Source organism: Notamacropus eugenii, chromosome 1, assembly GCF_028372415.1.
Source record: "Notamacropus eugenii isolate mMacEug1 chromosome 1, mMacEug1.pri_v2, whole genome shotgun sequence".
Taxonomy (NCBI): Eukaryota; Metazoa; Chordata; class Mammalia; order Diprotodontia; family Macropodidae; genus Notamacropus; species Notamacropus eugenii.
This window is the reverse complement of record NC_092872.1, coordinates 392972764-392997091: the sequence shown is the minus strand read 5'-3', so window position 1 is coordinate 392997091 and position 24328 is coordinate 392972764. Positions and strand designations below refer to the sequence as shown.

Sequence of the window (24328 nt, the reverse complement as noted above, 5' to 3'; positions counted from 1 at the left end):
GATTTTCCCTAGTACAACTAGAACTTTAGTGAAAATAGTTCTATAACAAATTAAATCTAACCTTTATGGTCAAGAAAAAATGAATAAAATGTCTCTAAAATGCATAAGAAAAATTTCATATGACTCAATGATAGCACAACTTTTTTGTTAGCACATTTATAGACATATAAGAGTTTTAAAATTTTATTTATTTTTCCTGTTGGTATATTCAGTACAATATAATCCATGGACTAATGAGGAAAGAGATAGTTCCTTTTGTTGACTGGCAATGGGAGGATACATTGGAAATGAGAAGTATAGATGAGACTAACACATCACTTGAGGGAAAGTAGCCTCTTCATTGTTTTATAATAGTCAGAATGTCTTTTCATTCTCAAAGCTGACATTAACCTCCAGATTGACTTAATGGTATATACTTGAACAATCAAAAGAAAAAAACGCAATTATTGAGGTGGAAAATATATTATTGTCTCTTATGTATTGGAAATTATATATTTATATAATTTACATATACATATATATATAATTTAGTATTTATGTTTTCACCACTTACATGTAAAAACAGTTTTCAACATTTGTTTTTAAAATTTTGAGTTCCAATTCTCTCCCTTCCTCCCTCCCCAACTCTCCCTCATTGAGAAGGCAAGCAATTCTACATAGATTTTATATATATATATATATATATATATATATATATATATATATATATATATATATATATATATATAGTCTTATAAAACATATCCATAATAGTCATGTTGTGAAAGAAAACATAGACAAAAAATAACTCAAGAAACACAGTGAAAAAATAACAAAACAGAAGTTGGTTCAATCTGTATTCAGACACTATCACTTCTTTCTCTGGGAATGAATAGCATTTTTCATCCTAAATCTTTCAGAGGTGTCATGTATCACTGTGTTGCTGAAAATAACTAGGTCATTCATAGCTGATCATCTTAAAATATTGCTGTTAATTTGTACCCAGTGCACTTCAGTTTGTATCAACCCATGTAAATCTTTCTAGGTTTCTCTAAGATCATCATGCTCATAATTTCTTATAACACAATAGTCTTCCATCATAATCATATACCACAGTTTATACAGCCACTCCCCAATTCATGTGCATCCCCTCAATTTCTAATTCTTCACCCCCAGAAAAGAGGTATTATAAATATTTTTGTATGTATAGGTCTTTTTTTCTTTTTCTTTTTAGTCTCTTTTGGGATATGGGCATAGTTCCAAATTGCTCTATAGAATGGACTAATCAATTCACAACACCAATAACAATAAATTAATGTCTTCTTTTTCCCACATTCCCTTCAACACTTGTCATTTATCTTTTCTATCCTATTATCCAATCTAATAGGTATGAGATAGTATCTCAGAATTGTTTTAACTTACATTTCTGCAATGAGTAGTGAATTGTAATTTTTTCAAATTGAATTATTTTATTTGTTTTCAGTGTTCAACAATTACTTCCATATATCTTCGATTTTTTTCACTCCCTCCATCTCATTCCTCCCTCCTTCCACACTCTCTCCCTGAGATGGCATACAATCTTATATAGCTTCGACATGTACATTCTTATTAAATTCATGTTGCATAGAAGAATTAAAATGAATGAGGGAAACCATAAAACAAAACCAAACATAACATAATACAAAAGAAAATGGTCTGTTTCTGTCTGCAATCCAATTCCATAGTTCTTCCTCTGGATGTAGATGGTGTTTTGCTCAAGAGTTCATTAGACACTTTTTAAGTTCATGCATCTCAATGAAGTACTAAGTCTACCAGAAAAATTCCTCACACACTATGGATGTTGCTGTGTACAAAGTTCTCCTGGTTCTGCTCCTTTCACTCAGCATCAGTTCATATAAGTCTTTCAAGGCTTCTCTGAAGTTTTCTTGTTCATTGCAGCTCATAGCACAGTAGTATTCCATTACATTCATGTACCACAACTTGTTCAGCCATTCCTCAAGTGATGAGTATCACCTTGATTTCCAGTTTTTGGCTACCACATAGAGAGCTGCTATAAATATTTTTGTACATGTGAGACCCTTTCCCATTTCTATGAACTCTTTTGGATAGAATCCCAGGAGCAATATTGCTGGGTCAAAAGGTATGGACACTTTTGTAGCCCTTTGGGCATAGTTCCAAATTATTCTCCAGAATGGTTGGATGAGCTCACAGCTCCACCAACAATGAATTAGTGTTCCAACTCTTTCACATCTTCTCCAACATTTATCATCTTCTTGTTTTGTCATGTTAGCTAATCTGATAGACCTGATGTGGTACTTCAGATTTGTTTTGATTTGCATTTCTCTAATCAATAATGATTTAGAGCATTTCTCCATATGACCAGAAACAGCTTTAATTTCTTCCTCTGAAAGCTGCCTGTTCGTATTCTTTGACCATTTAGTATTTGGGGAATGACTTTTATTTTTGTACATTTGACTCAGTTCTCTATATGTTTTAGAAATGAGACCTTTCAGATACTACTTGCAAAAATTATTTCTCAGTTTTCTGCTTCCATCCTAATTTTGACTGCATTGGGAGTGGTTTTTCAAAAACTTTTCAATTTAATGTAATAAAAATTATTCATTTTGCTCTTCATAATGTTTTCTACCTCTTGTTGGGTCACAAATTTCTCTATTCTCCATAAATCTGATGAATACACTCTTCCTTGCTCCCTTAATTTGTTTATGGTTTCAATCTTTATACCCAGATCAAGTATCCATTTGGACTTTCTTCTTGTGTATGGTGCCAGGTATTGGTCTATGCCCAATTTCAGTATGCTGATAGATTTTCTAGTATTAAACCAGCCCTTCATTCCTAGTATATAACCTACCTGATCATAATGAATTATTCTCATGATAAGTTGCTCTATTCTTTTTGCTAATACCTTATTTAAAATTTTTGCATCTATATTCATTAGAGAAATTGGTCTATAATTTTCTTTCTGTTTTAGCTCTTCCTGGTTTAGGTATCAGAACCAGATTTGTATCATAAAATGAATTTGGCAGTACTCCTTCTTTGGGGATTTTCCCAATTATTCCATATAGTATTGGAATTAATTTTTTTTAAATGTTTGATAGAATTCACTTGAAAATTCTTCTGGCCCTGAAGATTTTTTTCCTAGGCAGTTCATTTGCAGTTTGTTCAATTTCTTTTTCTGAGATGGGGTTATTTAAGTACTCAACTTCCTCTTCTAATATGTGGGCAGTTTATATTTTTTAAAATAGTAATTTATCTCGTTTAGATTGTCAAATTTATGAGCATACACTTGGGCAAAATAATTTCCAATTATTGTTTTACTTCCTTCCTCGTTGGAGGTGAGTTCACCCTTTTCATTTTTGATATTGGTAGTTTGGCTTTTTGCTTTCTTTTTTTTTTTAATAAAGTTGGCCAAAGGTTTATCAATTTTATTGTTTTTTTTCACAAAACCAACTCTTAGTTTTCTTTATTACTTCTGTACTTTTTATTTTAATTTTGCTAATCTCTCCTTTGGTTTTTAGCATTTCTAATTTGGTATTTACTTGGGGATTTCCAATTTGTTGTTTTCTTACTTTTTCAGCTGCATGACCAATTCAATGATCTTTTTCTCTATTTTATTCATGCAGATATTCAAAGATATAAAACTTCCCCTAAGAACTACTTTTGCAGTATTCAATAAGATTTAATAGGTTGTTTTATTATTGTCATTCTCTGAAATGAATTTGTTGATTGTTTCTATAACCTACTCATTGTTTCTTTAACCTACTCATTCTTTAGGATCAGACTGTTTAGTTTCCAATTAGATTTTGATTTATGTATCCATGGTCTTTGATTACATATAAGTTTCATTGCATTATAATCTGAGAAGGATGCATTGACTATCTCTGCCTTTCTGCACTGGATTGTGGGGTTTTCATGCCCTAGTACATAGTCAATTTTTGTATATGCACCATGTACCACTGAGAAAAAGGTATATTCCTTTGTATCCCCATTCAATATTCTACAGGGATCTGTCATATCTACCTCATCCAGAGTTCTATTTAACCCCCTTAACTTCTTTCTTCTTTATTTTGAGGTTAGATTTATCAAGTTCAGAGTAGGAGAGGTTGAGGGCCCCCATTAGGATTGTTTTGCTGTCTGTTTCTTCCTGTAACTCTCTTAACTTCTCTAAATGTTTGGATGCTATAACACTTGGATCATATACGTTTAGTAATGAAATTGCTTCATTTTCTATGGTGCCTTTTAGCAGGATTTAGTTTCCTTCCTTATCTCTTTTGATTAGATATATTTCTTCTTTTACTTTATGTGTGGTTAAGATTGGTACTGCTACATTTTTTACATCAGCTGTAGCACAAAATATTCTGCTACAGCCTTTTACCTTTAGCCTGTGTGTATGCTGTCATTTCAAATGTAAACAACATATTGTTGGATTATGGTTTTTAATTCATTCTGCTGTCCCTCTCTGTTTTATGTGAGAGTTCATCCCATTCACATTCACAGTCATGAATACTATCTGTTTCTTTCCCTCCATCCCTTTTCCCCTTGTTTTTGCTTTTAGATCTCCCTTCTCCTCCACAACAGAGTTTTAATTTTTGACCACACCACCTCCCTCAGTATTCCCTATCTTCTTTCAGTCCCCTTATTTTTAATCACCTTTTCCCTTACTTCTTCTTTCCTCCTTTTTAGCCTCCCTTCTCTTTTCTTTCCCCATTCCTCTCATACTACCTATAGAGCTAATTGTATTTCTACACTTAACTGTTTCCTTCCTTGAATTCAATGAGATGAGAGTATCTCTCAAACAATACTCATCTCTGTCCCCTCCTTCCTTCTACTGTAATACATTTTTGTGCCTCTTCCTGTGATGGAATTTATGTTTTTCTTCTGCCTCCTCCTTTTCAAATCTTCCATTAAAATCCCTTCACACTCTTAAATCACATTTGTTATCATCAGATCATTTATACTCTATCTCTGTATGCTCCTTTTACATTTCATAATAAATATATAATTTTCAAGATTAACAAGTATTCTCTTCTCTTATACACATCTCAAATGTTTGTGTATCTAAAAAGGTAGAAAAATTTATAGTTTTTAGTTCCACATGCAAAAATAATACCATAAATAAAGGCTATAACAAAGAATACTAAATTTGTACAAAAATGTTCATCAGTAGTGGATGTATGTATGTATGAGTATATATGTATTTTATAATTGCATAAATGCTATATCTATATTAGGGGACTATTTGGGGCAGCTAGGTGGCTCATTGGAGACTAGAAGCAGAGAGATGAGTTCAAATCTGGCTTCAGAAAACTGTTATTTGTGTGACCCTGGGCAAGTCACTTGACCCCTCTTTCCTTGTAGGCAGCTAGGGGACTCGTTGGATAGAGTGCTAGGCTTGAAGACTTGGGTTCAAATTTGACCTCACATCTTTACTTAATGTATGATCCTAGGCAAGTCACTTAAACCCCATTTGCCTTAATCCCCTGGAGAAGGAAATGGTAAACTACTCCATTATTTTTGCGATCCCATGGACAGTATTGGTGCACCAAGGTCCATGGTTTCATGAAGAGTTGGACGTGATTGAACAAGATTTATTTTATTTGAAATTTGTGAAATTACATGAATATTTAAACATGTGAACTTTCTGAAATATCTTAAATAGAGTAAGTACATTTGCATATATTTGATATATACATACATGCATAAACACATACATGCAATACATGTATGGTGGATAAAAGGATTACCTTGAAGTTTAAAAGATTTGGGTTCAAGTCCCATTTCTGATACACCTTTCTATGCGACTTTGGGGAAATCATTTACCTTCTCATTGTTCCAGGAGTCTAAGATTGTAATTTTCAGAATACATGCAGATTCGCTTTTGCAAACAGTTTCCCTCCTTGTCCATTCCACATACTAATGAAATCACATTAGTATCAGTTCCTAAGCCCATCAATATACTCACATACAAACAGATATATACATATATTCTTTCGTATGTATATGTATGCATGTATATAGTTGTGTGTGTACACAGATCTATTGCTTCACTAGTGTGGGAAACTCTCCATATGGAAACTCCTTAATCTCCAATTTATGGTAACTCTATGGTTCCCTCTCATCTACTTTGTATGTATCTTGCATAGTTTACTCTCTCTGAGAGAGAGAGAGAGAGAGAGAGAGAGAGAGAGAGAGAGAGAGAGAGAGAGAGAGGAGAGAAAGATTGTTGTTCAGTTATTTGAGTCACGTTTCTGTGACTCCATTGGAGGATTTTTTGGCAAACATATTGGAGTGGTTTACCATTTGCTTCTCCAGCTCATTTTATAGAAGAGAAACAGAGTTAATTGAGTGACTTGCTCAGGGTCACACAGTTAGTGAGTGTCTGAGACCTGATTCAAATTCAGGAAGATGTTTTTCTGACCCTTGGTCTGGCCCTCTCTTCATGGTGCAAAAAACATCTATCTATAGTTATATCTATATATCTACATCTGTCTATCTATCTATCTATCTATCTATCTATCTATCTATCTATCTATCTATCTATCTATCTATCTACCTACCTATCTATCTATCTATCTTACATCATATCCCCATCTGAATTAAAACTCTTTGAGGTCAGATTTTTTTTTTTACTCTTCTCTTACCTCTTCCAGGATAGCACCTGCAGTAACATATTATCTACTTAATAACTGATTTCTTGTTTAATAGATTCAGCAAGAATCCATAAAAGAAGTCTTTCCTACCTAACTTCTTGATGCTATCAAATGGTTCAGTACAACAAAAACATAATGTTTTATCAATAGAAATAACAAAGAAATTTTATTACCATTTGCTTTGTTGTTGCATCATAGGAACCATTAAGTCTTTACATGTGATTTACAGCTTAAGCACCTTACATATGTTGTTTCCCTGTATTAGAATGTGTTTATTGAGAAGAAGTATTGCCTTTCTTTTTTCTTTATCATTAGTGATTAGAACAAGGCTTTGCATGTAGCAAGTGCTTAATAAATATTTTTGAATTTATTCATTCATTTCTTGAGACTCTGGGGAAAAAATTGAATCCATGGCATATTTATATATTCATGTAATTCTTGCTTTTAAAAATAAACAAATATATTCTAAAAAGAAATATTTGTTTCAAGAGAACATGAAATATGCATAGTTCAATCCCCTACCATTCACTTAAAAACAGTTAAGGAAAACAAATAATAGAAAAAATGCAACTTGACAGACATAAAAGTTACTGTTTATTAATTTCTTTTATTTAAATAAATTTTCTTGAGAAAAAATTCCACATTGGTTAAACCTCTCAAAATGTAATATAGTCACTGTATTCCAAATATATTAGCTCTCTGGTGGAAGATGAATAGCATGTTTCTTCTTTAGTCTTCTGGATTGTCTATCATTGAATTGATTAGGATACTAAAGTCTTTCAGAAATGTGTTTCTCTAAAATTTTCTTTATATAAATTGTTCTTCCAGTTCTTGTTGTTTTGGATGAACTCATAAGGTTTTCTCAGATCCTTTAAAGCTCTCCATTTCTTCAGTTTTAATAGCATAATATATATTGTATTGTGTCCAAATACTATAATTTAGCTGTTTCCCAAGAAGAAATTCCGAGTGTCCTTTTGTTTTTTGTTACTATGAAAGGAGTTGTCATCATATTATATATATACATATATATGTATGTATATATGTGTGTGTGTGTGTGTGTGTGTGTGTGTGTGTGTGTATTAAGAGATTGGTAGTTTTTCTCTTTATTTGATCTTGTTGGAGATAAAGAGCTAGTGGTGGTTATGGGGTCAAAGGGTATGCATAGCTTAGTAACATTTGTTGCATAGTTCCAAACTTAGAAAAATTTTCAAAAAAACTTTTTCTAAAATTTTTTCAGAATTAATGGGTCCAATTCACAGTCCAAAAGCCATTTTCCTTCTAATGTTTGTTATATCTTCTATTTTGTTCTTTGTCAGTCTGGTGAAAGTGTGATAGAACCTTGTAAGGCCAAGCAAAGTAGAATCTTACCCTGTTTTGTTTTATTAAAAGTGCCTCTAATTGAATAATGTGATTAACAAAGATCTTCCCCACACATTGATAGGCCTGCCCATTGAGGGAAACTTGATTAGGGGAGTTGTTTTATAGGAGGGTCCCATGTACCTTTTGTTTTTCCTATTGAGGCACTGGGTCAGAGGGTCATGACCTCTGGCTCTGAAAAAGTGTATAAGTATTCTGTGAGGGAGGTTTTACTTTGGGGCTTAATTTTTGAAAGAAGGTTTCTGTGCCAGATAAGAGACTCTGGGAAGCTGGTAAGTAGACCCCTGGCTTTGAAAACCCATTTGCTGATGCTTTCCTCTCTGGTAACTATAGTCAGACAGTTGGACCTGTCTTTTGATTTGTGATATAAAGACATGTCTGTTGATTTTTGATTTCTCTGTATTTTCTCTGATGTTCAGGGTGCTGACTTTTCCCCCTGAACTAACTGAATGATACCTGTGCTTGATTAAAGTGATTTTTAACTCCTCAAAAGTTGCCTTTCCTTTAAGAGAAGCAGATCTAAGAACCTGTGGCAGCAGGGCCCTTTATGTATGTTGGGGTTCTTACTGTTGCAAACCTCAAGTTGATTTCATTTTTATTTCTCTAGTTATTAGTTATACAGAGTGTTTTTATGTCATTGATAGCTTGGATTTGTTCCTTTGAAATTTCCTATTTGTAGCTTTTAATATAAATAGGACAATGCCAAGTCATGTTATTCATTGTTTTACCATATTGAAAAATTGCTTTTAATTATTATTATAACCTATTAGAAGAATTGATATACCAACAAAATAGAATACTGCTAAACAACCTTTCCTAATCTGATCTAGTACTGCATAAATTTAATTAGGAACAAGCTTACCAAAGTGATTTGGGTAGAGCATAAGTTCCTTGAAGGAAAAGACCATTGCACTATCTTTGTATACACTTGTGCATATTATAGTACCTTGCTCATAGTAGGTGTTTAATAACTGATTATTTACTAGAGTCCCTGAGGTATTATAATTGTATATGTTTACAAGATTTTTCTCATGATCATGAACTTGAATGTAAGTAGGAATCCAGGATTCAGTTTTGTTCGGGATGCATGATAAGTCTACTGGGCTACTGAGATGATTTGACACAATTTATTTATTTGTATCATTTTGAAAGCAAATGTGGTTACTTCAAATAGAGGTGTGTTTATTCACCTCTTCCACTATGCATTTGCAAAATTACATAGTATTTTTAATGACCTGAAGCTTCTCTGTATTATAAAAACTCATCTTGTTAATACCTATATTTTCCAGGGATGTTGTATGACCATCAATGACAAATTGCCACAATCTCTGGGAAAGCAAAATTATGACTCACACGAAGGCCAATGGAGCAATATGAAGTACCTCTAAATAAGCTTCTACATATGACCAGGGTATGAATTGTATGCTCAAAGCAGAATAAAACATATCATCAAAAAGATTTTTTTTCAGATAAAAAGATATAGGTGTCTTATGGAATGAGAAAGAAAGACAATAGATTGGTAGTTCATGTGCTATGTTATTATTCACACACAAAACAGAAATTCTGCTTCCTGGTGCAAGAATCAGAATATATACTTGGAACAAGCAACATAACTTTAGGGAGAAGTTTAATAACTCAGGACACAAGGCCTTTTTGGAGAGGAACAGAATAAAAAGAGCTTAGTAACTATTCCCTGGCAGGATAACCAGGAGGAAGAGTTACAAGGAATTAAACCTGAATGTTTGTGTGCCTTCAGAGAAGTGTAGCATTTGGAAACTTCTTTGTCATTCTTCTTACACACCTGATTAATTAAGTAGTAAGTAGTTTTTCTCCTTTTATATGCTAAAGGATACAGGTGTTGGTGTTCCCTAAATTTTTTCATTTCCTGGTTGCTATGACAGACTTAAATTTCTGTTGGTAACCATATAATGTAAAGCAACCTTAAGTAAGGTTTGAGCATGTGGGGTAGATAGACCCCTTGTAGAGAATTATAGAAGGACATGGAAAAGAATCTCAAAAGATTTGATTGGGTTGCAATATTCACCAGTGGAAGGAATATCCATATTGTTGAGATCACAGATCTGAAATATACTCAAGCACATTTTACCTAAACCTTTTTATATCTTATTACTAATGTTCATTTGGTCCAAATTTGAAAGTCTGAGCATCTATAATGACCAGTCAGAGAAAAAAATTTTATGACTCATTTATTCTTTTGTCAACAATTTTCCTAGGTCGTCAGGTGGAACAGCTTATGATAGACTATGGCTTAATCTCTGTAAAATGCTTATAGATGTGTAAACATAATTAAAAATTCATCTTCTGCTAAAGTTTGGTTACTGATAGCATCATCTTGTTACCTAAGAAGGATCCTTTTTAGTGTTAAAATGTAAAAATGCAAACTCTTTATGAAATAACTTAGAATCCAAATTTATATTTTTATTCTTTAATTTATTGGCTTATGTAAATTTGGTTTCCCCATCTAGACTATATACTTCTTGATAGAAAGATTTGTTTATTCTTTAAAGGACAGAAGAGAAAGACTGGGCAACTTAAGGGTTGCCCAGACTTGGATACTCCAAGTAGCTTAGTTCTCATGTCTACATTTCTGACTGTCAGATCTCCAAACCCAAGGTTGCACTTTTCTTGAGCCATATTGCTTTTTTTCCCTTTTAAACTGTTACATGCTATCGATCACATCAGCAGTCTGGTAAAACAGAATATTGTTTTTAAATGATTGAAGGAAAGAATGAATCTTTGTTAGAGGTTAATAAAAATATTTTTCTCCATCTAAGTTCACAAAATTCTTGAAATCTAACCAGAGCCACATTCAGTGGGGGTTGGGGATGGGTCTTATGTATCTCAGATAAAGAAATTCAGATTTTGAGGTGAAGACTATGAGTAACTGATTCATTGTAACCACATGAGAGTGATTTGCAAGTCACGATGACAATTATTCATTTACAGTTAAATAAGGAAGTGGTGAGTGGATTGAACATTGATACTCCTTGACCAGCATGTTATTTTCCTACAAAAATAAAAGGCAATGTGGATTAGGAATCAGAGAAAATGGAGCCCCAAATTCTCCATTTAGTATCTGTGTGACTTCAGGTCATTCATTTCTTCTCTTGGATGCAGCCACGTTGTTGTGAGCAAAACTCTTTTTAATAATAATAGTTCACAAAGTGCTTTAAGGTTTCAAAGCATTTTACATTCATGATTTCATTTACTTCTCTCACACATACACAAAACTTCTTTGAAATTGATTCTATTGCTAACATCATTTTATACAAGAGGAAACTGAAGCTCACAGTGGTCAAGGGATTTATCCAGAGACAAATGCTTTAGAACCTCAGTTTATGAATTTAATTTGTTCTGAAAACCTGTTTATCATGAGATTTGTTCATATTTCAAAAAAATTTTCTCATGGGAAGTCATGGAAAGTCAGTTGATCAGTACCATATCACCAAAAATATTCATATAAAGCAATTATTCATGATATTAAGTAAGTTTTGTGTCCCTAATGCACCTAAAATACAATAGCAATGATTAGGATGTAACATGAAGTGAAAATAAAATAAATTAACAAACACTTTACCTTTAAGAGGAGTCATGGTTGGCATGAGGGAGATGAGAGGGAGGAGGAGAAGGAGGAAGGGTTATTGTTTGGAAGGAGAATCTCCTTCTTTGAGAACATCTGGGATTTCAATGTCAGGAGTGTTCTCTCTTATGTTGCTTTCACTAAAAGTAAGACGAACACTGCTGCCTTCATGTATTTTTCATTTTTTAGAATCACTTTCATATTTTTAATCACTGATTGTTTTCTTTTTTTTAAATTTATTTATTTATTTAACTTTTAACATTCATTTTCACAGAATTTTGGGTTCCAAATTTTCTCCCCTCTTGTCCCCTCCCCCACCCCAAAACACCGAGCATTCCAATTGCCCCCATCACCAATCTGCTCTCTCCTCTATCATCCCTCTCTGCCCTTGTCTCCATCCTCTCCTCTGTCCTGTAGGGCCAAATAACTTTCTATACCCCCTTACCTGTATTTCTTATTTCCTAGTGGAAAGAACAGTACTCGACAGTTGTTCCTAAAACTTTGAGTTCCAACTTCTTTACCTCCCTCCCTCCCCACCCCCTCCCTTTGGAAGGCAAGCAATTCAATATAGGCCAAATCTGTGTAGTTTTGCAAATGACTTCCATAATAGTTGTGTTGTATAAGACTAACTATATTTCCCTCCATCCTATCCTGTCCCCCATTACTTCTATTCTCTCTTTTGATCCTGTCCCTCCCCATGAGTGTCGACCTCAGATTGCTCCCTCCTCCCCATACCCTCCCTTCCATCATGCACCCCATCCTGCTTATCCCCTTATCTCCCACTTTCCTGTATTGTAAGATAGGTTTTCATACCAAAATGAGTGTGCATTTTATTCCTTCCTTTAGTGGAATGTGATGAGAATAAACTTCATGTTTTTCTCTCACCTCCCCTCTTTTTCCCTTCACTAAAAAGTCTTTTGCTTGCCTCTTTTATGAGAGATAATTTGCCCCATTCCATTTCTCCCTTTCTCCTCCCAATATATTTCTCTCTCACTGCTTGATTTCATTTTTTTAAGATATGATCCCATCCTCTTCAATTCACTCTGTGCACTCTGTCTCTATGTGTGTGTGCATGTGTGTGTGCATGTGTGTGTGTGTGTGTAATCCTACCCAGTACCCAGATACTGAAAAGTTTCAAGAGTTACAAATATTGTCTTTCCATGTAGGAATGTAAACAGTTCAACTTTAGTAAAGTCCCTTATGACTTCTCTTTGCTGTTTACCTTTTCATGCTTCTCTTCATTCTTATGTTTGAAAGTCAAATTTTCTTTTCAGCTCTGGTCTTTTCATCAAGAATGCTTGAAAGTCCTCTATTTCATTGAAAGACCAATTTTTCCCCTGAAGTATTATACTCAGTTTTCCTGGGTAGGTTATTCTTGGATTTAGTCCTAGTTCCTTTGACTTTTGGAATATCCTATTCCACACCCTTCGATCCCTTAATGCAGAAGCTGCTAGATCTTGTGATATCCTGATTGTATTTCCACAATACTTGAATTGTTTCTTTCTAGCTGCTTGCAATATTTTCTCTTTGACCAGGGAACTCTGGAATTTGGCCACAATGTTCCCAGGAGTTTCTCTTTTTGGATCTTTCTCAGGTGGTGATAGGTGGATTCTTTCAATATTTATTTTGCCCTCTGGTTCTAGAATATTAGGGCAGTTTTCCTTGAAAATTTCCTGAAAGATGATGTCTAGGCTCTTTTTTTGATCAAGGCTTTCAGGTAGTCCCATAATTTTTAAATTGTCTCTCCTGGATCTATTTTCCAGGTCACTTGCTTTTCCAATAAGATATTTCACATTCTCTTCCATTTTTTCATTCTTTTGGTTTTGTTTTGTGATTTCTTGGTTTCTCATAAAGTCATTAGCCTCCATCTGTTCCATTCTAATTTTGAAAGAACTGTTTTCTTCAATGAGCTTTTGAATCTCCTTTTCCATTTGGCTAATTCTGCTTTTGAAAGCATTCTTCTCCTCATTGGCTTTTTGAACCTCTTTTGCCAATTGAGTTAGCCTATTTTTCAAGGTGTTATTTTCTTCAGCATTTTTTTGGGTCTCCCTTAGCAGGGTGTTTACTTGGTTTTCATGCTTTGCTTGCATGTCTCTCATTTCTCTTCCCAGTTTTTCCTCCACCTCTCTAACTTGATTTTCAAAATCCTTTTTGAGCTCTTTTTGAGCTCTTCCATGGTCTAAGCCCATTGAGTGGGCTGGGATACAGAAGCATTGACTTCTGTGTCTTTCCCTGATGGTAAGCTTTGTTCTTCCTCATCAGAAAGGGAGGGAGGAAATACCTGTTCACCAAGAAAGTAACCTTCTATAGTCTTGTTTTTTTCCCCCTTTTCTGGGCATTTTCGCAGCCAGTGATTTGACTTCTGAGCTTCCTTTTCACACCCACTTCACCTCCAGATCCTCCCAGCCAGATCTTGGGGTCTGAGATTCAAATGCTGCTTCCCAGCCTCAGGGCTTTGGGCAGGGGCAGGGCTGCTATTCAGTGTGAGATTAAGTTCAGGTGCTCAGGTGGGGGCAGGGCCACCTCACAGGCTCAGTTCCCTCAGGGAGTTTATACAGAGACCTTCAACAATGGATCTGGGTTCCTGCCTGCTTGGGGAGCCCCTGTCAGCTCCCACCTCTGCTGCTGCATCCCGATGGGGCCTGAGTTATGGGGGCACCGCACTCCCCTCTTGACCCACCAAAGAGACCCTCTCACGGACCCTTTTCACCTGTGGGTGGAGGGACCCATGCAGCAGCTGGATATTCTGTCCCTGAAGCCTGCTCGGATCTGCTCCTCTCGATGCCATGTGGCCAACTCAGGGCTGGGCTCTGCACCACGTCCACAGCATAAAGAACCTTTTGCGAGAGGTTTTCAGGCTCTCTGGAACAGAAATCTTGTCCACTCCATTGTTCTGTGGCTTCTGCTGCTCCAGAATTTATTGGCAGTTCTTTTTTACAGATATTTTATGGGCTGTGGGTTCGGAGGTAATGTATGTGTGTGTTTCTACTCTGCCATCTTTTATTGTTTTCTTTACATTTACTTCTTACTAGGAATTTATCTAACAGCACTTCTTTTGGACATTTTTAAAAAATATCACAGAAATGTGACATTGCATTATCGTTTAAAATATTTGTGACCCGTATTGCTACAGCCTTATTTGCGTGATGTTTCTCAGCAAAACTTCAATGTTTGTACTGTGAATTTTTGTTTTCCTTGCAAGAAAAATTTTGCAAAAAATTTTTCCTTGTCCAGCGAAGTGTGCATAAATGCAGTTACTCATAAATTGAGATAAGTAAATGTCTGAGTGAGAATTTGAACCTAAGTCTTCCTGACGCCAAGTCTGTCTCTCATTATAGTACACTGTGCAATCTCATACAAAAAGAATTTTTACTTTGTAAAGTGCAAAGTCCTACATAAATGCTGACTAGGAGAGACAACATGTAAAACCAGATTAATAAGGGATTGGTTAGTGAATACATTTAGATGATAGCTTCTTGATTTTAGTGTATAGTGCACTTCAGGTATAGAAACATAAAGTGTCTTTATCAACTACATTTGTATGCTTGACAAGCATACATTTTTTGTTTTCACCTTTCTGGACTCCATGTATGTTATTGTACTTATTATCATATTTAATTGTATAGAGTATTATTTATTTGAGCATGCTATGGCTCTATCTATCTATCTATCTATCTATCTATCTATCTATCTATTTATCTATCTATTATTTTTCTGTCTGTGTGACAAAATCTGTTATTTCATTGACATAGAGTATTTCCATTGAGGAAACTTTCTATACCTACAGATCAGACTTTCCTTTACAACTTAGAATTTTAGAGAGCCTTGTGAGGCAAAGAAAGATTTAATTATTGACCAAGGGGTATTATATCCAGGATTTGTAAGAGATAGAATTTACATCCATATTTTGCTGACCTGGAGGCTAGCTCATCATCTATGCTGACACATTGCCTCTCTAATATAACTTATTTTATCCTACTCTGAGATTTTCTTGAGAGAGTATAAGAACTTAATGACATCTATTTACATAGGGCAGTTTACTTCTAGAGGTGTCTGATGCCATCCTTTTTATATCAATTGGTTTAACTTTAAGTTGAGAAGCTGTTAACCAAATTTCCTCCTAGTTCTATCGATGTTCCACTTATAAGTTATGTTTTTAAGGTGCTATATTTCTTACCCTTCTTCTTTGATTCTTCCAGTAGTGCTGTGCTTGGAACAGCTGTCACCATAGTAAGCACTTGATTAGTTCTCTGAGATTGAATAGTTTTTTTTGTATTTAGGTAGTATGGCACACTATGGGGAAATCCCAGTATAGAAATTCCCTCCAGTGACTCAGATCAGCAATCCATCTGAAACTTATGACCTAAGAATCACACAGTTAATACATGTCAGAGAAAAAGCTTAAATCTAGGTTATGGAGCCAGGAAAATCTTGGTTCAAGTTCTATCTCTGACATTTATAAAGTGTATGTATTTAAGCCATAAATTTAAGATCAATTGTTGATGTACATCACTGGAAGGAATTTTCCTACACAATATCAACCTCACAAATAAATCAAAGGAATAACTTTATTCCACACAATATTCATATGCGTTCTGAAATGATCAATTCAACCTCAATTCACTGATGTCTGAAAGAGGCATTGTCAATATGTTAACAACTAAGGTCAGTCACTTCATCTCATTATTAGCTAGTTACCAGTAGGATTAATAATGTTGCTGTACTGTAATGAGTTTCTAGTAGATAATTTCAAGTGCAAGTAAGCAACTGTTAATTCAGTGCTTATAGTTTTTTAATTTAATGTATCTAAATTGCTTGGAGCAATAAATGGAAGATTTGGGCTTTTAATTCATAGGGATATCATTAAATATTGTGTGTTGCAATGAAACTTGAAGAATGTTCATTATTAATAGAGTTTATTAAAGTTGAACATGCATGAATGGATTTTAATTACTGTCATTATATGACATAATAGCCATCTGTATCAAAAGCATACAATTCTAGCTGATTTAAGCCTCTTATAAACCTGTTTTTTATCTATATCTGATATACTGTTCTTTATTTTTCTAGTACTAACATATCAAGATTTATCAGCAAGATTTATACTGGCAGCTGAGCTGGGCAAATATGCAATAAACATTTTTGAAGGGATCCAGAAACACCCACAAGAAACAAAATAATCTCAATAAAGACTGATTGTCTCTCCAAAGGATGCCAACTTCCCTATAAGTCAATCCTGTGTGATAATCTGTAATTTCATAGATTTGTAGGGTGATGACTGATAGAGAATTTAAGAGATGATCTAGTTCAAATTAATTTCTGGATCTGATTCTTACTAGAAAGGAGGATGAGAACTTGGAGGGAAGAGAGAATTATCAGTTTTTTATTATAATTTGTGAAAAAAGAAAGATTAGGAAAGCCAAACATGGTCTGATATGGACTTTAGATTAAAGGTGGGGAGTTACAGAAGAAGTTGGTTCAGAAGGACCAGTGAGTTCTCAATAATTCATTCTGCAGAGACACAATTATTATGAGGAGGAAAAGAGAAAATATTCTAAAGAGAATGGTATGAAGGCATGGCGAACTTGTGGATAAAGTGAGATTTTTAAAAGATGAGAACAGAAAATGTAAGTAAGGCATATTAACAGTGCATAGCTATAAAAAATGCCTTGGTCCTATATGAACAGCGTCAGTAGTCAGGAGTGCTAATAGTAAGAATAAGATGAGGCTTGTGAGAAAGGCTAAAGACAACATAGAGATTTTAAAAAAATAAATGGGAAAAATAGAACTATCGAAAATGAGTTAGGACTACTGTTTGGGATTGATGAAATAACATTAATAGATAATGAAAAGAAGCTCCCTAGCTATTATTTTGTTTCTCTTATCTCTGCCAAAGAGAATCATTTTTGTAATGTGAAGCACAGAATAAAGATCACTAATATGGTATTTTTAACTAAGATAAATGAAGAGACAATAAGGAAATCCTAGATGCCCATGTTAATCAGGCTAAGATGAATTATATTCTAGTATAGATCATGCAGGATACATGATTTTAATGCCACTGTCTGTGGTTTTTGAAAGCTTACAATGAATGGAGGAGGTAGTGTGATATGGTGGAAAACTTCTTAGACTTGTAGTCTTCAAAAGACATAGGTTTCAATTTTGACACTATATTCTTTCACACAAGTCACTTAACCTCAATTTCCTCATTTTTAAAATAAGGAGCTTGAATGAGATAGCTTATAAGGTGTTTTCCAACTCTAAGTCAATAATCCTAAGGTATTTCAGGATTAGAGCAAAGGAAATGTTACTCTATTTTCTTTAAGTCTTAAAATTATGTAACAGTTAACTTGACTTTTATTCCTGGTAAAATCCTATGACACCTTAAAGAGGTAGTTTTTAAAAATCATACAAAAATGTTGTAATCACCAAAAGTGAAGACGGATTGACCAAGAAAAAGTAATGACAGACAAATTTCATTTCCTTTTTTGTTAGTTTCACCAGACTGGTAATTCGTGGAAATACTTGATATGTAATTTAGCTAGGCTTTAGCAAAACATTTGACTTGCTATTCTTTTGGAAAAGATGGAGAACAAAGCAGAGTCAATGGTTTAGTTAGCTGGATTTATAACTGCTTGAATGGTTGAAACCAAACAGGCAATCATTAAAGTTATATGCCAAAAGAGAAAAAAAATGACTTCTAGTTAAATGACCCATGAATTTCAACTTGAAACTGTACCATTTGACATTTTCATAAGTTACTAAGTTAAAGGCATTCAAAGTATCATTATTGAATTTTTAGGTGTCATAAATGTGTAAGACATAAATAATAGACTGGTTGCACAGACATGATCCAAAAATATCTTAATAAGCTAGAATGTTGGACTGAATTGACAGAAATGAGCTTTTGAATAAGAAGAAGTGAAAAGTCCTTCATTTAATTTCTAAAAATTGGTTTCTGTAAGTGTGTCTTAGCTTCATTTTTCCCTGAAAAAATATGTGCAGAGATTTTTAGATTGAAATCTCAATATAAGATATGACAAGGTGAAGAGAAGCAAAATCACTAAGGAGTTGACAATCATGCTGTGTTCTGTCTGGGTCAACCACATTTGGAGTATGGTGTTCAGTTCTGGAAACTACAATTTTATAAGAACATATATGAACTGATAGAATGTAGAGAAAGATTTTTTGTAAAGGACCTGAAGATAGTGAAGTGGAAGGAAATGGTAGATATTTTACCTTCTGAAGAGCAGAATTGAGGGAAGGGATAGCTATCCTAAGTATTTAAAGTGATATTATAAAGACAAGAAATTGCAGTTCATTTCTCTTTCCTGAAGGTAAAAGGTGAATGTTGCAAAACATCAAGTTTAGTTCTTTTCTAAATTCTTTTCAAATTAATTAATTTTTAGTTTTCAACATTCATTCTCACAAGATTTTGAATTTCAAATTTTCTCCTCTTCTTTTCCCAAGATCATGTGTGATCTGATATAGGCTTTACATGTACATTTATTTTAAACATATTTTCACATTAGTCATGTTGTAAAGAAGAATTAGAAACAATGGGAGGAATCATAATAAAGAAGAAACAAAATAACAACAAAAAAGAGAGCAAATAACGTTTCCATTTGTATTCAGACTCCAAAGTTCTTTCTCTGAAGGTGGATAGCATTTTCCATCATGAGAATTTTGGAGGTGTCTTAGACATTGCATGAGCTATATCTATCAAAGCTGTTCTTCAAATAATGTTCCTGTACCTCTGTGCAATGTTCTCCTGCTTCAGCTCACTTCACTCAACATCAGTACATTTAAGTCTTCCCAGGTTTTTCTGAAGTCTGCCTGCTCATCATTTCTTGTAGTACAATATTATTCCATTACATTCATATACCACAACTTGTTTAGCCATTCCCCAATTCATGGGCATCCCCTCAATTTCCAAATCTTTGCTACTACAAAAAAGAGCTTCTATAAATAATTTTGTCTATGTGGGTCAAATGTAGTTCTGATGTAAAGAGCAGCAGCAGCAGCAACAAACAAACAAACAAACAAAAACCATTTCTAACAACTGGAGTGATACAAAGTGGAACAGGTTATCTTTTCAGGAAGTTTGTTTCTCCTAGCTAGAGGTGTTAAACCTAAGATTAGATTACTACATGCTGGAGATCTTATTGAGAGACTTCTTGTTTAGGTACAAGATGGACAATAGAATCTTAGAGTTGCCTTCCCATTCTAAGATTCTGTGTTTCTGTTTTACCCAAGGTCACATGGATAGTTAGGGAAATAGAATTAGAACTGATACTCAGTTGGTTTTTTGCCTAACTCCTCTCTTTGATCTGAAAATAGCGCATCTCTTAGAATTTAACAGCTTCATAGACTTGATCTAAAATTATCCCTCTCATATTCTAGCTTAACTTTCATTTAGTAGATGATGCTTGTTTCTTCAAGCCTACTAGTCTAAAATGAACTTTCTCCAAACATCAACTGCCTGATATATATATTTCAAGCTTTACCAATAAGAATCAATTATTTTGTATTAAACTGGTAGGAAACCAAATTAAAATAGATGTAAGAAAGAATCAAGAACCATTTATCCATTCCTTTCTCCAAGTTCAAGACAAATAGCCAGCATTAAATTTGCCATCACTGCATAAGCAGAAGTTATGATACAATTGACATTGTTATATCTTACATTTATTGTAGAGTAAGTGGGAATAATTATGGTGAAAAATATTGAAAGACTTTTATTAGCAAAATATTTATTTTTCTCCTTTTTTTCTCTAGCACACAATGGAAATCAATCATCTCAATTATGAACTCATTTATTTATTTTTTTAGTGTTAGTGGTTTATTCTTATTTTCCTTCAACAGTATTAACAAAACAGAAAAAAAGGTAGTTTAAGAAAATTATTCTGAAAGAAGATACTGTCAAGGGAACAAAACAATACTAATGGACCAAGGTAACATTTATTTTCAAGTAATCTTCCATGAGGATAGGTCCCTACAGTAGGAAAGTATTTCATTTGATTGAGGGATGCAGAAAAAGAGACCTCCTACTCAAAATCTCCCACTACTCCTGCTTTCTGTGGTTGAAAAAATATTCATGCTAATGTAAATTTAAAGCTAGAAGGAATCTTTGAAAGTTCAACCTCCTCTTTAACAGATGAGAAATTTGAGGCCTAGAGAGGTTAAATCAAATGAGATAACGCATAAAGTGCTTTGTAAACCTCATAATACTGTATAAATGCTATCCCCTTCCTCCTCCTCCTCCTTATCATCATCATATCATCTTGCCTAACTTTATACAGGTAGTAAGTCATAAAGGCAACATTGAAACCCAGATCTTATGACTCAGAAACTGGCAGATGTTCCTAAATACTCTCCAGCATTGTTTCTTTTAGAGTAAAGTACTTGTTAAAATAGAATTTCACCTGTGATCAGGTACCTATCAATGTCTCATTCATCATTATTTCATTGTATTTTCACAACCTCAGCTAACAAGGGCCCTGAAAGAACAGGAGTTAAGACATAGGTATTTTGAAGTGTGAAGAAGTTAAAAAGGAACAGCATGGGGGCATTTTCAAAAAATGGAAAGTTTAGTCTAGTATTCTGGGAGTCTATGGGTAGCAAAAAAGCACTTGGTGTTTTAGACGAGGTAGCAAGGTACTGGAATAGGAAAGAACCAAAAGGTGATGAAAGTTAGAAGGGACAGTAAAGCAATACTTGACCTTCTTCCCAAGTTTCCCTTGAGTCTTTCATCCAAGAAGTATCATTACTCGGGGTTTCAATTTATGGGAATTGCAGCAATTAACATTTTACAATAAAGTAAACTGCTTATGGAAAAATACAATTCTGCTTAGCTGGTATCAACCACCATTAAAACAAAGTGTCTGACATTCTTGGATATAAAATAAGTTCTCTCTTGATATGAGTCCTACCCTGTGGTTTCCTTAGTTTTTGAGATGCTCTTGATCATATAAAACCAAGTATCTAAAAAGGAGATTGTAGTTAAAGAACATTAAAAGAGATATATTAATTATTGATCAGCTTGATGCAGATGAATACTAGGTCTTCTGAATAATTAAGGACAGACTTCAGGGAATACAATTCACTTAACCACTAAGAATAGTTGTGTAGCTCATATAGTAGCTTTACAATCAATTCACTAATTGCCTATGCTGATAAAAACAGTTTTGCACATTTAACACACTAGAACTTCCTGGAATGATCAGTACTGTTTTGTTAAACAATGTGACAATTTCTAGATATTTGGGAACCTTAATGAATGTTCAGAACCTTAAAATACATAGAAGTTTAATGAAAAGATTTTAGATGTTCGAAGACGTATTGTTTTCAAAGGGGAATTACTCAGAATGGAAAATGAAACGTATTTTTGAAATGCCTTTCTTTGGGAGGTGTGAAAAATAAATTGAATCTTTTCTTCTCCCTCAATAACCAGATTTTTTGGCTTAACAATTTTGTCAAAATTAAATCTAGTGCTGTACAGCTAAGATAGATTGCTTCCCAAGTAACCCAGTTTTTGTTTTGTTGCAGATTTCCAAGCATAACATTGTAATTGGAAAATCCTTTGCTCTTGAGGAAATGAAAGTTTGGCTGACAGGTTACCAAGGCAGAGAAGAATCTTTTGTGTGATTTACATATTCCATCTGAGCAAGCTTCTTTTTCCATACTTGTGGAGCAAATCCTTCAAGTTTGGATAGGGGTTTAAGTCTCTTTTTTCCCAAAGATGTCTCTTTTCTTTCAATGTAAAACAAAAGGGGAAAGCTAGAGTCATATTGTGTTTTCTGCAATATAATATCATTCAGTATGCTTAGTTAATTGGAAATTGATGATAACTTTGATAGTTTGTTTTGCTTAATCCCCTCCCCCTTAACAAAAAATATTTATGCTTTTCCCTCTCTGTTTCTCACCCTCTACTCTTGGAAGGGGGAAGGGAAGAAAAAAAAACCTTCGAAATAAATATACATACTTACTTAAGCAAAACAAATTTTTCCCTTGCATAGGGTTTGAACTCAAATTTACCACTTCTTAGCAAATTCACAGACTTCACTAAATATGTTACAATTTCTAGTCTGGAGATAAGAGAGGAAAAGAGAAAGGAAAATAAAGTAGTAATGAAAAGATAGTAGTAGAAGAAAAAAGAGGTTAGGGAGACTAATTGTAGAAAAAAGAATGAAAAGGAAAATAAAGGAAGATGTGTGCTACATATCGTAGTGTCACACATTAACTTCCTTAAATGACATTTAACTCATATAATCACGGGATATTTCAGGCAATAATGGACCTTAAGAGTAATTTCTTCCAACATATCCATGTTACAGATAAGGAAGCAGAGAGACATGAAAGACTAAGTGACTTGCTTAACATCACATACTCCCAGTGTTAGAATTTTCTCCCCCCTCAAATAATCATACACATACACATATATATGCAAATGTGTGTATGTACATAGGTATATATGTGTATATTTCTCTACATCCTGTGAACACAGAGAAAAATATGTAAGCTGTGGGCAGGCATTTTTTAAAAATTTATTTTATCTTTCTATACTTAGATCCCAGCAAAATGTCTTATGTATTTTTGGTTCTGAATTTGCAATTTTACTGATGTAGAGAAATACAGGTGTAGAAATTCCTTTCACTAAAATAAATAAACCACCTTTCTGCTGTTTAGACTCAGAGAATTTCCTGGGATATTGTGAGATTAAGAAACTTGATGATGGCCATGCAAATGGCATGTGTCAGAGGCAGAGTTAGAATCCAGATAGATGTCTGATTATATACCAACTATTTAATCACTTTTGATACCTTCATAAGGTGTTTAATTAAATACTTATTGTGTTGATCGGTATTCAATTTATTAGAGGAAGACTCAGTATTAGAATTGAACTTTCCTGGCTGTTAGGTCACTCCACGTTCAACATTTTTTTTCACTGCAGTTAACAATCTAAAGATGGAGATTTTCCTGTCAATTTTTAAGAGTCTAAAGTATTGTCATAAACATTAACAGCCTAATACAATAACATTAACAGACACAGGTTGGATGAAAAATAATATTCCTGCTGAAATAACAAGTACTAAGAACTTAATATCACATCTTTCTCTAAAAGACTAGTATTTATTATAACAACTGAATATCAACATAGAGATTTATGTCTGTGTATGAATAATGCCTCTAGTGAAAAGGTCCAATATGAAGTAAAGCACTCTTATTTCTTCCTCTTTGGGTCTCTCATCCAAACCCACATTTTCTTTACTAAAGTACCTATCAGAACAACTACATTTATCCTTCCTTTCTGATAAATCATCTAGAAACACATGGAAAAATCATTTCACAGAGATAGTTGAATTCCATGGTTTCAGAAGCTAGAACCACTAGGAAAGCTGTGTCAATTTTAGTCATGTGTTATTCTAGTCATAGAAAGAGATCTATGATCAAATTATTTTACCCTTGCTACTCAAACTTTTCTAACTTTGTCTTGGATAGACAGCCACATGGAGATAAGCAACTTATATGTAAGCAACCCAGTCACATAATCAAGAAAAATGCCCAGTGCATTCACATTGATTTTCACCAACATTTTGATGTCTTGATGAGGTGTGAGTAGTAGTTTTCTGCAATAAAGAAGACTTCTTTCAACTCCTACTTATTTTATGCTAATTCATTTTGGTCAAAGATGCTACTGCTT

At 33.9% G+C, this 24328-nt stretch overlaps 1 long non-coding RNA gene across 1 annotated transcript in view; it reads left to right on the top strand.

Annotated features, from left to right (window-relative positions):
* LOC140526098 (uncharacterized) overlaps positions 1–16834 on the top strand; it is a 59842-nt gene extending 43008 nt beyond the window's left edge. Inside the window, exons 2-3 of the long non-coding RNA XR_011974234.1 lie at positions 9314–9435; positions 16696–16834. This is a non-coding gene — a long non-coding RNA (uncharacterized lncRNA). The remainder of the gene's footprint in view (positions 1–9313; positions 9436–16695) is intronic.
* Positions 16835–24328: the final 7494 nt, after the last annotated feature.